The sequence below is a fragment of the Solanum pennellii genome, chromosome 4 (assembly GCF_001406875.1).
Source record: "Solanum pennellii chromosome 4, SPENNV200".
NCBI classification, from domain to species: Eukaryota; Viridiplantae; Streptophyta; class Magnoliopsida; order Solanales; family Solanaceae; genus Solanum; species Solanum pennellii.
In genome coordinates, this window is record NC_028640.1 from 6991456 (window position 1) to 7008358 (window position 16903).

Consider the following 16903-nt stretch of genomic DNA (forward strand, 5'->3'; position numbering starts at 1 on the left):
TCAAGACATGAAGAAGATGATCCAGTCCAAGCTAGAAGCATTAGCTCACCCTGAGATCCGACGTGATGAAGACTGGCTAGAGTTGCGGTTGAGTTGAAGACGATGGTACGTTTGCTGCACTCCACAAATAACAAAGAAAAACAATTACAAGTAGGGGTCAGTACAAAACACAAGTACTGAGTAGGTATCATCGGCCAACTCAAAATAGAAAGCAATATATTTCAGATAATACATAAAATCAACTAATATTCTTAACAGGTGATAGCAACAAGTATAAGAATCATTTATAACATCACCAAACACATCTATGAGGACTCAAGCCTCCACATCATACTCTTTTTGGGAAACAGGTTCTTTAGATTGAGTATATTAACATATTTCAAGATTCATTCTCTTTACTATTCCTGGTGTCGGAACGTGACACTCCGATCCATCTACTATCCTGGTGTCGGAACGTGACACTCCGATCCATATACTATCCTGGTGTCGGAACGTGACACTCCGATCCATATACTATCCTGGTGTCGGAACGTGACACCCGATCCATATACTATCCTGGTGTCGGAACGTGACACTCCGATCCATATACTATCCTGGTGTCGGAACGTGACACTCCGATCCATATACTATCCTGGTGTCGGAACGTGACACTCCGATCCATATACTATCCTGGTGTCGGAACGTGACACTCCGATCCATATACTATCCTGGTGTCGGAACGTGACACTCCGATCCATATACTATCCTGGTGTCGGAACGTGACACTCCGATCCATATACTATCCTGGTGCCGGAACGTGACACCCGATCCATATACTATCCTGGTGTCGGAACGTGACACTCCGATCCATATACTATCCTGGTGCCGGAACGTGACACCCGATCCATATACTATCCTGGTGTCGGAACGTGACACTCCGATCCATATACTATCCTGGTGCCGGAACGTGACACCCGATCCATATACTATCCTGGTGTCGGAACGTGACACTCCGATCCATATACTATCCTGGTGCCGGAACGTGACACCCGATCCATATACTATCCTGGTGTCGGAACGTGACACTCCGATCCATATACTATCCTGGTGCCGGAACGTGACACCCGATCCATATACTATCCTGGTGTCGGAACGTGACACTCCGATCCATATATATATTCTATCCTGGTGCCGGAACGTGACACCCGATCCATATACTATCCTGGTGTCGGAACGTGACACTCCGATCCATATATATATTCTATCCTGGTGCCGGAACGTGACACCCGATCCACATTTATTCTATCCTGGTGTCGGAACGTGACACTCCGATCCATATATATATTCTATCCTGGTGCCGGAACGTGACACCCGATCCACATTTATTCTATCCTGGTGTCGGAACGTGACACCCCATCCCCTAATCTCATTACTTTAGTTCATCAAGCCTTCTTTTATACCAAGGCATCATCATTAACAAAGTAAAATTAGGGTTCTTCAAGATTTGGGATTCAATAGCTTCATCATGCTAATTTCATCATAATTATATATAAAATCACATCATGCATGCACACAATTAAGCATATAGAAGAATTTATAATACTACCCAACACATATCATTCGCTATTAAGAGTTTACTACGAATAGCATAAACCATAACCTACCTCCACCGAAGATTCGTGATCAAGCAAGCAAATTCTCCAAATTCTTGTTGTCCTCTTCGTTTCTCTCTCTCTCTACTCGTTCTCCCTCTCTTTCTGTTCTTTTTCTTTTTCTTATTCAAACCCTCTTTCTTTTACCCTAATTAGCATATAATTAAGTATAAAGATGGCAATAATATCCCACTAATTAACTCAAGGTTACCTCTTTTAACCCCCAAGTAATTAGACTTATTAACATTAACCCACTAACTTTATAATTAAAGCAGGAATAGTCCAAAACGCCCCTTAAATTACTTAACAGAAATCCGACCCAGCCTGGGATTACGCAGTCTGTGACGGCCCGTCGCGCCTGCGACGGTCCGTCCTGCTGCTCCGTCACAGAGTTCAGAGACTCAATTCCACTAAAGGGTCTGTGACGGTCCGTCGTGCCCACGACGGTCCGTCCTGCAATTCCGTTACGAAGTTCAGAGAGTCGATTTCAGTACCCAAATTTCAGAATTCTAAGTGTTTTGGAACGAGACCCCCTCGACGGTCCGTCGTGCCCATGACGGTCCGTCGTGGGTTCCGTCGACTCAGACAGTTTTTCCAGAAATAAAATCTGCTGCTTAAAACGACTAAACAGGTCGTTACAATAGATACCAATTTACCCATCGTTCGTCCTCGAACGATCACAAGAAGAAAGACAAGGGCGAAAAGGAGTACCTGAATCTGTAAACAGGTGTGGGTATCTTTCTTGCATATCAGCCTCCTTCTCCCAAGTGGCCTCTTCAACTGGTCGATTCTTCCATTGAACTTTGATGGATGCAATCTCCCTTGATCTCAACTTGCGAATTTCTCTATCTAAAATAGCAACAGGCTCCTCCTCATAAGACAAATTCTCATCAAGTAGAACTGAATCCCAACGAATGATGTAGTTTCCATCCCCATGGTATCTTTTCAACATAGACACATGAAATACCGGATGCACTCCTGACAGCCCTGGAGGCAAGGCTAATTCATAAGCCACCTCCCCTACTCGCTTAAGTACTTCAAATGGTCCAATATACCTTGGGCTTAGCTTACCTCTTTTACCAAACCGCATCACCCCTTTCATGGGCGAAACCTTCAGCAAGACTTGCTCACCCTCCATAAACTCCAAGTCTCTAACCTTTCGATCTGCATATTCCTTTTGCCTACTTTGCGCCGCTAAAAGCTTTTCTTGAATAGATTTCACCTTCTCTAATGAATCCCTCAAAAGGTCAGTACCCCAAGGTCTAACCTCAAATGCATCAAACCAACCAATGGGAGACCTACATCTCCTCCCATACAATGCTTCGAAAGGAGCCATATCAATACTTGAGTGATAGCTATTATTGTATGAAAACTCCGCTAAGGGTAAGAAGTTATCCCAATGACCACCAAATTCTATCACACATGCACGAAGCATATCTTCCAATACCTGAATCGTTCGCTCAGACTGTCCATCGGTCTGAGGGTGAAATGCAGTACTAAGGTCCAACCTAGTACCTAATTCAGCATGCAATGTTCTCCAAAACTTAGAAGTAAACTGCGTACCTCTATCTGATATGATGGAGAGTGGAACTCCATGCAATCGAACAATCTCTGAGATATAGAGTTTGGCTAACTTCTCTGCATTGTAAGTCACCTTGACCGGAATGAAGTGAGCAGACTTAGTTAACCTATCCACAATTACCCAAATGGAGTCAAACTTACCCAATGTCTTTGGAAGACCAACCACGAAGTCCATTGCAATCCTTTCCCACTTCCACTCGGGAATGGGCATTCTCTGAAGTGTTCCTCCGGGCCTCTGGTGTTCATACTTTACTTGTTGACAATTTGGACATTTGGCAACAAAATCAACAATGTCGCGCTTCATTCTACTCCACCAAAAGTGTTGCTTTAGGTCACGATACATCTTGGTTGCACCAGGGTGTATAGAATACCTTGAGCTATGAGCCTCTGTCAGAATAGTGTTGATCAAATCATCAACACGGGGTACACATACCCTTCCCTTGATTCTCAAAACACCTTCCTCATCGATTGTTGCTTCTTTAGCCTCTCCTCGCAACACTTTATCTCGGATCCGGATCAATTTCTCATCATTAAACTGTTTTCCCTTGATCTTGTCAAGAAAAGAAGATCTCGCCTCCACACTGGCCAAAAATCCTCCCTTCTCATTTACTTCTAGCCTCATAAAGTCATTAGCCAGGTTTTGGATTTCTCTAGCCAACGGGCGTCTAGAAACTTGTAAGTGGGCTAAACTACCCATGCTCCCTGCTTTTCTACTTAAGGCGTCTGCCACAACATTAGCCTTTCCTGGGTGATACAAGATGGTAACATCATAATCCTTCAGTAGTTCCATCCATCTCCTCTGTCTCAAATTTAAATCTTTCTGAGTAAAGACATACTGTAGGCTACGATGATCCGTATAGACTTCACACTTAACCCCATATAGATAGTGTCTCCATTGCTTTAATGCAAACACTACCGCAGCCAACTCCAAATCGTGGGTCGGATAATTACGTTCATGCACCTTTAATTGCCTCGAAGCATACGCAATTACGTTCTTCTCTTGCATTAGCACTGCACCCAAACCAGAATAGGATGCATCACAATACACAATGAAGTTCTTACCCTCTACTGGCAAGGTAAGGATAGGTGCGGTAGTCAACAAGGTCTTGAGTTTCTGAAAGCTTTCCTCACATTCATCCGACCATACAAATGGAACATTCTGCTTAGTCAAGTTCGTCAATTGGGAAGCAATAGAAGAGAATCCCTTGACAAATCGACGGTAGTAACTGGCTAAACCAACAAAGCTTCTTATTTCTGACACATTAGTAGGTCTTACCCAATTCTTCACTACTTCGATCTTAGAAGGATCCACCATCACTCCATCCTTAGAAACCACGTGCCCCAAGAAGGACACTGAATCTAGCCAAAACTCACACTTGGAGAATTTGGCATAAAGCTTTTTCTCCCTCAACATTTCCAACACAATTCTCAAATGCTCCTCATGTTCCTTCTTACTCTTGGAGTATATCAGTATATCATCAATAAATACGATCACAAAGAGATCCAGATATGGCTTAAAAATCCCGTTCATCAAGCTCATGAAAGCAGCAGGGGCATTCGTTAGTCCAAAGGACATTACCAAGAATTCATAATGCCCATACCTGGTTCGAAAAGCAGTCTTTGGCACATCTGCTGCCCGTATTTTCAATTGATGATAACCAGACCTCAAGTCAATCTTAGAGAAGACACAAGCACCTTGTAACTGATCGAACAAATCATCAATGCGAGGAAGAGGATACTTGTTCTTAACAGTTACTTTATTTAGTTGCCTGTAGTCTATGCACATCCGAAAACTCCCATCTTTCTTCTTCACAAATAAAACAGGAGCACCCCAAGGGGATGCACTTGGTCTAATAAAGCCTTTTCCTAACAATTCTTGAAGTTGGGCCTTTAACTCCCTTAACTCTGCTGGAGCCATTCTATAAGGGGGTATGGAAATGGGACGAGTACCCGGTTCCAAATCAATGCAAAAGTCAATATCTCTATCCGGGGGCATACCAGGAAGGTCTGCAGGGAACACATCCAGAAACTCACGAACTACCGAAACCGACTCAATCGAAGGTACTTGGGTAGTATCATCCCTGAGGTGTGCCAAGAACGCTAAACACCCTTTACTAACCATTTTCTTAGCACGAAGAAAGGAGATGATACGAACTGGAGTGGAAGTGTAGTTACCCTCCCACACTAACGGATCTGTCCCAGGCTTGGCTAACGTTACAGTTTTAGCATTACAATCTAAGATTGCAAAATTTGGAGAAAGCCAAGTCATACCCAGAATTACATCGAAATCAACCATTTCTAAGATAACCAAGTCTACACGAGTGTTGCTACCCATAAAAGTCACCAGACAAGACCTATATACCTTTTCGACTATCACAGACTCACCCACCGGAGTAGAAACACGAATAGGCATGTCAAGCATTTCACAATGTAAATTAAGACCAGTAGCAAATGAGGAAGATACATATGAAAATGTGGAGCCAGGATCAAATAATACAGAAGCCATGCAATCACAAACCAAAAGATTACCTGTGATAACAACATCTGATGTCTCCGCTTCAGACCGCCCAGGGAAAGCGTAACAATGGGCCCTATCACCTGTCTGCCCGTTGCCCCTACCATGTGGTGTTGTAGTAGCTCCAATTTGTCCGTCACCCCGGCCGTTTTGGTGACCACCATTACCTCGGCCACCACGCCCTCCAGAATAACGGCCTCTTCCATGACCACCTCTACCTCTGACTGTTGGGGGTCTGTAACCTTGTTTTGGACAAAACCTCCTAATGTGTCCGATCTCTCCACATTCATAACACTCTCTGGACTCAAGCTTAGGTCTCTGTGAGAACGACGAAGTCTGGGGATGACCTCCAGACTCAGAGAAGTGTTGACCGGTCTGCGGTGGACCCCCAACTACAGTCTGTAGTGAAGACTGAATTGGTCGGACTGAGTAACCTCCTGAACCCTGTCCTCTAGAGTAAGAACCATTAAACTCACCTCCCTTTCGAAACCTTTTAGATGTCGATGCCATGGTGAAGTCGTCTGGCTTCACTCCCTCCACCTCTATCACGAAGTCTACCACTTCTTGGAAGGATTTCGCTGTAGCCGCTACCTGTAAGGCTGAAATCCGCAAATCTGACCTCAACCCTTTCACAAAACGGCGAATCCGCTCTTGTGAACTGAAGCAAAGCTGAGTGGCATACCTAGATAATGCACGAAACTTAGCCTCATACGCAGTGACCGTCATTCTGCCTTGCTCTAGGCTCAAGAACTCATCTCTCCTCCTATCCCTCAAGGTCCGGGGGATATACTTCTCCATAAATAAGCTAGAGAATGACGCCCAAGTCATGGGTGGTGCCTGTGCGGGTTGACACTCAACATGTGACCGCCACCACATTTTGGCATTCCCTTGAAACAGATAAGTCACAAACTCCACACCAAACCGTTCTACTATACCCATCTTATGTAGTAACTCATGACAATCAACCAGAAAGTCGTAGGCATCCTCAGATTCAGCACCCTTAAAGACTGGAGGTTTCAATTTCAAGAACTTACTGAAAAGTTCATGCTGATCGCTTGTCATTATAGGCCCTGTAGTCAAACGAGGAAACGTGCCTATTTCCAATGGAGCATCCATGCGGGGAGCCGCAGCAGTTGCCTGTTGTACTTCCGGAACCTGAGGTGTTGGTGCAGAAAACACTGGAGGTGTCTGGCCTTGATCAGATAACCCACTAAGATAGGCCAGAACCTGATTGATCATCTCTGGGGTAGGTTGGGGTGGCAATCCCTCATTCTGTACTTGTTCATTCTCCCCTTCCTCACCCTCTATTACTACTTCCTCAGTCGGTGGAGGAGTCACCGCCCTAGTACCAGATGGGGCAGGTGCTTGTCCTCTTCCCCTAGAGGACGTCCTCCCACGACCTCTACCACGGCCTCTTGCCGTTGCTCTTCCTCGAGCTACAGCCCCAGCGGCTGGCTCAGACGCACCCTGTTCCGCCGGTGCTGGTGTTGGCGTAGTCGTTGCTCTAGTTCTAACCATCTGCGAAATAGAGTGAAGATGGTCAGATACCAATTTGTATCACCTAGATACCAATTGGATCCAAGTAATAGCACGAAAGAAAGAAAGAAAGGAAATTTTCCTAAAGTCCTATAGCCTCTCAAAGAAAAGTAAAGGCGTCCCCCTACCGTTCCTTAAGACTCTACTAGACTCGTTCTTGTGTGATGAGACCAACGAACCTAATGCTCTGATACCAAGTTTGTCACGACCCAAAACCGAGCCGCGACTGGCACCCACACTTACCCTCCTATGTGAGCGAACCAACCAATCTAAACCTTAACATTTCAATTTAATATCAACAGAAAGTAATGCGGAAGACTTAAACTCATTAATAAAAACCAATTCAATAACTTCTAAAATTCAACATCTATTATTCCCCAAAATCTGGAAGTCATCACCACAAGAACATCTATGATCAAATTACTAAACTAAGAGTATTCTAAGAAGCTAAAATAAACAAAAGCTAGTCCATGCCGGAACTTCAAGGCATCAAGACATGAGGAAGAAGATCCAGTCCAAGCTAGAAGCATTAGCTCACCCTGAAATCCGGTGTAATGAAGACTGGCTAGAGTTGCGGTTGAGTTGAAGACGAAGGTACGTTTGCTGCACTCCACAAATAACAAAGAAAACAAATACAAGTAGGGGTCAGTACAAAACACGGGTACTGAGTAGATATCATCGGCCAACTCAAAATAGAAAACAGTATATATCAGATAATATCATAAATCAACTACAATACTCAACATGTAGCAACAACAAGTTCTATAATCATTAATAAGCACCGCCAAGTTCACACATGAGGACTCAAGCCTCAATACCATACTCTTTTGGGAATTAGGTTCATTAGATTGAGTATATTAACATCTTTCAAGATTCATTATCTTTATTCCTCTTGTGTCGGTACGTGACACTCCGCTCCCCTACTACTATGTGTCGGTACGTGACACTCCGATCCCCTAATTCTACGTGTCGGTTCGTGACACCCGATCCCCTAATTCTACGTGTCGGTTCGTGACACCCGATCCCCTAATTCTACGTGTCGGTTCGTGACACCCGGTCCCCTAATTCTACGTGTCGGTTCGTGACACCCGATCCCCTAATTCTACGTGTCGGTTCGTGACACCCGGTCCCCTAAATCTACGTGTCGGTTCGTGACACCCGATCCCCTAATTCTACGTGTCGGTTCGTGACACCCGGTCCCCCTAATACTACGTGTCGGTTCGTGACACCCGCTCCACTAATCTCATTCTATTAATTCATCAATCCTTCTTTTATACCAAGGCATCATCAACCCCATTACTTTAGTTCATCAAGCCTTCTTTTATACCAAGGCATCATCAATCTCATTAACAAAGTAGATTAGGGTTTTTCAAGATTTGGGATTCAATAGCTTCATCATGCTTATTTTATCACAATTATACAATCACATTCATACAAGCATACAATTAAGCATATAGAAGGGTTTACAATACTACCCAATACATATCATTCGCTATTAAGAGTTTACTACGAATAGCATAAACCATAACCTACCTCCACCGAAGATTCGTGATCAAGCAAGCAAATTCCCCAAAGCTTGTGTTTCCTCTTCGTTCGTTTCTCTCTCGATCGTTTCTCTTTCCCTCTCCTTGTTCTTTCTATTTTTCTTATTCAAACCCTCTTTCTTTTACCCTAATTAGCATATAATTAAGTATAAAGGATGATAAAATACCCCACTACTTGTTTCAAGGTTCTCTCTTTTAACCCCCAAGTAATTAAATTATTAACATTAAACCACTAACTTTATAATTATAAGCAGGAATATTCCAAAACGCCCCTTAAAATATTTAACAAAAATCCGACCCAGTCAGGGTCACGCAGCCTGTGACGGCCCGTCGTGCCTGCGACGGTCCGTCCTGCTGCTTCCGTCACAAAGTTCAGAGACTCCATTCATTAAAGAGTTTGTGACGGCCCGTCATGTCTGCGATGGTCCGTCCTGCCATTTCGTCGCGAAGTCCAGAGAGTCGATCTCAGTACCCAATTTTTTCTAAGTTCTAAGTGTTTTGGAACGAGACCCCCTCGACGGTCCGTCGTGCCCGTGACGGTCCGTCGTGGGATCCGTCGACTCAGCCAGTTTTTCCAGAAATAAAATCTGCTGCTCAAAACGACTAAACAGGTCGTTACAATATAAAAAATGAATTTGATGATGCAGTGTATTTAGTCACTAGTCAAAAAATAAGTATTTATAATTATGTGAACCGTTGAAGTATGAAAGTTGTATTAATCGTGTATGAACCTTTTATGAAACTTGTATCAATTATGTATGAAGTTTCTTTTTTGTTGAAATAAGAATATATGTTTCGGTTTGGCATATGAAGGTAAATGTTGATATAATTCTGTATGAATTTTGTATGAAAACTGTATTTTTTTTGTTTAATTTTTTTTTGTTTAGTTAATTTTTTTTGTGATGATGAAAGCTATATTTATTTTTTTGTTTAGTAATTTTTTTTGGTATTTGTGTATATGTGTAATATTAATGGAATTGTTGGTGAAAAAATAGTATAAAATTGGTCGAAATATGAAATTCTAGTTTGTTTGTCTGTTTCCGATTTGTAATGCAATGTTTGTATTTTTTTGACATTTATAGTATGAAATGTGTATTTTTGATATTAAATATTTTTATTTTATTTTTTAATGACATATTTTTTTGGAACTGTTTTTAATGAGCATTAATTTTTCATGTTAGGTAGTACCATCGACGGTTGATACGTATGTTCTTGTTGAAGGACCAAAGAAGTACAAATTTAACTACAAGGTGTGTAGTTGCGGGAGATTTCACCATTATGAAATACCATGTAATCATGTAATTGCAGTGCTTAGATACAAGAAACTACATAAAACATATTTCAGTTCTGTCTTTTATAGCCTGAAGAATTTCAAAGGTGCATATGTCATCCCTGTTGAACATATCCCCTGCGAGAGTACGTGAGATATGCCCAGTTATATTTCAAAGCCTAAATTGATGGCACCCGATCCAAGTAGATCAGTTAGAAAATCGCATGTTGAATGTTAGAAGGAGTTTGCTGATGTGAAATTCAAAAGGTCAAAGGTTACTTGTAGCAGATGTCGTCAAGTTGGACATAACAGAAAGACATGTTCAAATTATACTGTTAAAAAATGATTTCATGATTTTTACTTTTTGTTACACAGCATGTTTTATTTTATGGAATGAATTTGGTATAATTAATATTTGAGTAGTTGTGATTTCTTAATATTATCCAACTATAAATAATATTGAAACACATTTTGTGTCCATTTTCAAATTTTATTGCTATATTAATATATAGTTAAACAAGAATCGTACATAGTTCATACATTTAAACATATAATTGTACAGTAAAACTCTTGTTAAAATAGTTCATACATAGATCATACATAGTTCGTACAAAGTTCATACATATGGATCAAAAAATATATGATAGTTGTCATACTAAAACGATAATAAATCAAAAATGTGATATCATGTTCATACTAGTAGTAATCAGACTCTATACATATTTCATTCAGACAATAATAAGACTTCATACATAATCAATAATGGAAGAAAGATTCATACAAAAAAACCAACAAATTAGAAATGTATGTCATGCCCATACAATTAGTAATCAGACTTCATACAGAAAAGCCAACAAATTAAAAATGTAATGTCATGCCCATACAATTAGTAATCAGACTTCAAAAAAAAGCCAACAAATTAGAAATGTAATATCATGCCCATACAATTAGTAATCAGACTTCATACATACATCAATTTATATATAAAATGAAACATCATTCAAACACTAGCAATATGTATTAATATCGTATGAATTCTGTGTGGATTGATGTATTAGTTTGTATGACTTGTTTATAAATGTTGTATGAATTGATATATACATTGATGTATTACTGTTGTATGATTTGTGTATGAAAGTACCTTAGAATTTCATTTCATGATTTGTGTATGAATTGATTTGGTTGTCCATTTATATGACAGTGTTTAATGATGTTTGAATTGATACATAACTTGATGTATGTATGAAGTCTGATTAGTAATTGTATGGGCATGACATTACATTTCTATTTGTTGGCCTTTTTGTATGAATCTTTCTTCAATTATTGATTATGTATGAAGTCTGATTACTGTCTGGATGAAATACATATGAAATCTGACTACTACTAGTATGAACATGATATCACACTTTTGATTTATTATCGTTTTAGTATGACAACTATCATGTATTTTTTTATCCATATGTATGAACTTTGTACGAACTATGTATGATCTATGTATAAACTATGTATGAACTATTTCAAGAAGAGTTTTATTGTACAATTATATGTTTAAAAAGTTGTTTAATATATATGTTTTTTGTATGAACTATGTATGATTCTTGTTTAACTATATATTAGTATAGGAAAAAAATTTGAAAACGGACACAAAATGTGTTTCAATATTATTTATAATTGGACAATAATAAGAAATCACAATTACTCAAATATTAATTATACCAAATTCATTCCATAAAACAAAACATGTTGTGTAACAAAATGTAAAAATCATGAAATCATTTTTTAACAAAATAATTTGAACATGTCTTCCTGTTATGTCCAACTTGACGACATCTACTACAAGTAACCTTTGGCCTTTTGAATTTCACATCAGCAAATTCCTTTCAGCGTTCAACATGCGATTTTCTAACTGATCTACTTGGATCGGAAGCCATCAATTTAAGCTTTGAAATATAACTGGGTATATTCCACGTACTCTCGCAGGGGATAGATTCAACAAGGATGACATATGCATCTCTGAAATTCTTCAGGCTATAAAAGGCAGAACATAAATATGTTTCATGAAGTATCCTATATCTAAGAACTGCAATTACATGAATGGTGAAATCTCCCGCAACTATACACCTTGTGTTTAAATTTACTATGTACTTCTTTGGTCCTTCAACAACAGCATACATATCAACCGTCGTGGTATCACCTAAAATGGAAAATCAATGCTCAATAAAAACAGTTCCAAAAAAATATTTCATTTAAAAATAAAATAAGAATCTTTAATATCAAATAATGCACATTTCATATTGTAAATGTGTCACGACCCAAAACGGGCCGCGACTGGCACCCACACTTATCCTACTATGTGAGCGAACCAACCAATCCAATTCCCAACATTTGTACCATAATAAACAGAAAATTAATGCGGAAGACTTAAAACTCATTAATGAAAATCGATTAAATAACTTATAAAAACTCAATACTATTTATTCCCAAAACCTGGAAGTCATCACCACAAGAACATCTATCCTCAAATTACTAATCTAAGAGTATCTAAGAAGCTAAAATAAGTAAAAAGCTAGTCCATGCCGGAATCTCAAGGCATCAAGACATGAGGAGGAAGATCCAGTCCAAGCTAGAGGCAATAGCTCACCCTGAAATCCGGAGTAATGAAGACTGGCTAGAGTTGCGGTTGAGTTGAAGACGACGGTACGTTTGCTGCACTCCACATATAACAAAGAAAGAAACATACAAGTAGGGGTCAGTACAAAACACAAGTACTGAGTAGGTATCATCGGCCAACTCAAAATAGAAAACAGTATATATCAGATAATATCATAAATCAACTACAATACTCAACATGTAGCAACAACAAGTTCTATAATCATTAATAAGCACCGCCAAGTTCACCCATGAGGACTCAAGCCTCAATACCATACCCATTTCGGAATTAGGTTCATTAGATTGAGTATATTAACATCTTTCAAGATTCATTATCTTTATTTCTCTCGTGTCGGTACGTGACACTCCGCTCCATATACTATCCTGGTGTCGGAACGTGACACTCCGATCCCCTAATTCTACGTGTCGGTTCGTGACACCCGATCCCCTAATTCTACGTGTCGGTTCGTGACACCCGATCCCCTAATTCTACGTGTCGGTTCGTGACACCCGATCCCCTAATTCTACGTGTCGGTTCGTGACACCCGATCCCCTAATTCTACGTGTCGGTTCGTGACACCCGATCCCCTAATTCTACGTGTCGGTTCGTGACACCCGATCCCCTAATTCTACGTGTCGGTTCGTGACACCCGATCCCCTAATTCTACGTGTCGGTTCGTGACACCCGATCCCCTAATTCTACGTGTCGGTTCGTGACACCCGATCCCCTAATTCTACGTGTCGGTTCGTGACACCCGATCCCCTAATTCTACGTGTCGGTTCGTGACACCCGATCCCCTAATTCTACGTGTCGGTTCGTGACACCCGATCCCCTAATTCTACGTGTCGGTTCGTGACACCCGATCCCCTAATTCTACGTGTCGGTTCGTGACACCCGATCCCCTAATTCTACGTGTCGGTTCGTGACACCCGATCCCCTAATTCTACGTGTCGGTTCGTGACACCCGATCCCCTAATTCTACGTGTCGGTTCGTGACACCCGATCCCCTAATTCTACGTGTCGGTTCGTGACACCCGATCCCCTAATTCTACGTGTCGGTTCGTGACACCCGATCCCCTAATTCTACGTGTCGGTTCGTGACACCCGCTCCCCTAATTCTACGTGTCGGTTCGTGACACCCGCTCCCCTAATCCTATTCTATTAATTCATCAATCCTTCTTTTATACCAAGGCATCATCAACCCCATTACTTTAGTTCATCAAGCCTTCTTTTATACCAAGGCATCATCAATCTCATTAACAAAGTAGATTAGGGTTTTTCAAGATTTGGGATTCAATAGCTTCATCATGCTTATTTTATCACAATTATATAATCACATTCATACAAGCATACAATTAAGCATATAGAAGGGTTTACAATACTACCCAATACATATCATTCGCTATTAAGAGTTTACTACGAATAGCATAAACCATAACCTACCTCCACCGAAGATTCGTGATCAAGCAAGCAAATTCCCCAAAGCTTGTGTTTCCTCTTCGTTCGTTTCTCTCTCGATCGTTTCTCTTTCCCTCTCCTTGTTCTTTCTATTTTTCTTATTCAAACCCTCTTTCTTTTACCCTAATTAGCATATAACTAAGTATAAAGATGGCAATAATATCCCACTAATTAACTCAAGGTTACCTCTTTTAACCCCCAAGTAATTAGACTTATTAACATTAACCCTCTAACTTTATAATTAAAGCAGGAATAGTCCAAAACGCCCCTTAAATTACTTAACAGAAATCCGACCCAGCGTGGGATTACGCAGTCTGTGACGGGCCGTCGTGCCTGCGACGGTCCGTCCTGCTGCTCCGTCACAGAGTTCAGAGACTAGATTTTTACCAAGAGTCTGTGACGGCCCGTCACGCCTGTGACGGTCCGTCCTGCCATTCCGTTACGAAGTTCAGAGAGTCGATTTCAGTACCCAAATTTCAGAATTCTAAGTGTTTTGGAACGAGACCCCCTCGACGGTCCGTCGTGCCCATGACGGTCCGTCGTGGGTTCCGTCGACTCAGACAGTTTTTCCAGAAATAAAATCTGCTGCTTAAAACGACTAAACAGGTCGTTACAATAGATACCAATTTACCCATCGTTCGTCCTCGAACGATCACAAGAAGAAAAACAAGGGCGAAAAGGAGTACCTGAATCTGTAAACAGGTGTGGGTATCTTTCTCGCATATCAGCCTCCTTCTCCCAAGTGGCCTCTTCAACTGGTCGATTCTTCCATTGAACTTTGATGGATGCAATCTCCCTTGATCTCAACTTGCGAATTTCTCTATCTAGAATGGCAATAGGCTCCTCCTCATAAGACAAATTTTCATCAAGTAGAACCGAATCCCAACGAATGATGTAGTTTCCATCCCCATGGTATCTTTTTAACATAGACACATGAAATACCGGATGCACTCCGGACAGCCCTGGAGGCAAGGCTAACTCATAAGCCACCTCTCCTACTCGCTTAAGTACTTCAAAGGGACCAATATACCTTGGGCTTAGTTTACCCCTTTTACCAAACCGCATCACCCCTTTCATGGGCGAAACCTTCAGCAAGACTTGCTCACCCTCCATAAACTCCAAGTCCCTAACCTTTCGATCTGCATATTCCTTTTGCCTACTTTGCGCCGCTAAAAGCTTTTCTTGAATAGATTTCACCTTCTCTAATGAATCCCTCAAGAGGTCAGTACCCCAAGGTCTAACCTCAAATGCATCAAACCACCCAATGGGAGACCTACATCTCCTCCCATACAATGCTTCGAATGGGGCCATATCAATACTTGAGTGATAGCTATTATTGTATGAAAACTCCGCTAAGGGTAAGAAGCTATCCCAATGGCCACCAAATTCTATCACACATGCACGAAGCATATCCTCCAACACTTGAATCGTTCGCTCAGACTGTCCATCGGTCTGAGGGTGGAATGCAGTACTAAGGTCCAACCTAGTACCTAATTCAGCATGCAATGTTCTCCAAAACTTAGAAGTAAACTGCGTACCTCTATCTGATATGATGGAGAGTGGAACTCCATGCAACCGAACAATTTCTGAGATATAAAGTTTGGCTAACTTTTCTGCATTGTAAGTCACCTTGACCGGAATGAAGTGAGCAGACTTAGTTAACCTATCCACAATTACCCAAATAGAATCAAACTTACCCAATGTCTTTGGAAGACCAACCACGAAGTCCATTGCAATTCTCTCCCACTTCCATTCGGGAATGGGCATTCTCTGAAGTATTCCTCCGGGCCTCTGGTGTTCATACTTTACCTGCTGACAATTCGGGCATTGGGCGACAAAATCAACAATATCACGCTTCATCCTACTCCACCAAAAATGTTGCTTTAGGTCACGATACATCTTGGTTGCACCAGGATGTATAGAATATCCTGAACTATGATCCTCTGTAAGAATAGTGTGAATCAAATCATCGACGCGGGGTACACATACCCTTCCCTTAATTCTCAAAACACCTTCCTCATCGAGTTTTGCTTCTTTAGCCTCTCCTCGCAACACCTTATCTCGGATCCGGATCAGTTTCTCATCAGTAAACTGTTTTCCCTTAATCTTGTCAAGAAAGGAAGATCTTGCCTCCACACAGGCCAAAAATCCTCCCTTCTCATTTACTTCTAACCTCATAAAGTCATTAGCCAGAGTCTGAACCTCTCTAGCCAATGGGCGTCTAGAAACTTGCAAGTGAGCTAGACTTCCCATGCTTCCTGCCTTTCTACTTAAAGCATCTGCCACAACATTAGCTTTTCCCGGATGATACAGGATAGTGATATCGTAGTCCTTCAGTAGTTCCATCCATCTCCTCTGTCTCAAATTCAAATCTTTTTGAGTAAAGACATACTGTAGGCTACGATGATCCGTATAGACTTCACACTTAACCCCATATAGATAGTGTCTCCATTGCTTTAATGCAAACACTACCGCAGCCAACTCCAAATCATGGGTCGGATAATTACGTTCGTGCACCTTTAATTGCCTCGAAGCATACGCAATTACATTCTTCTCTTGCATTAGCACTGCACCCAAACCCGAATAGGATGCATCACAATAAACAATAAAATTCTTGCCCTCTACTGGCAAGGTAAAGATAGGTGCAGTAGTTAGTAAGGTCTTGAGTTTCTGAAAGCTCTCCTCACATTCATCCGACCATACAAATGGAACATTCTG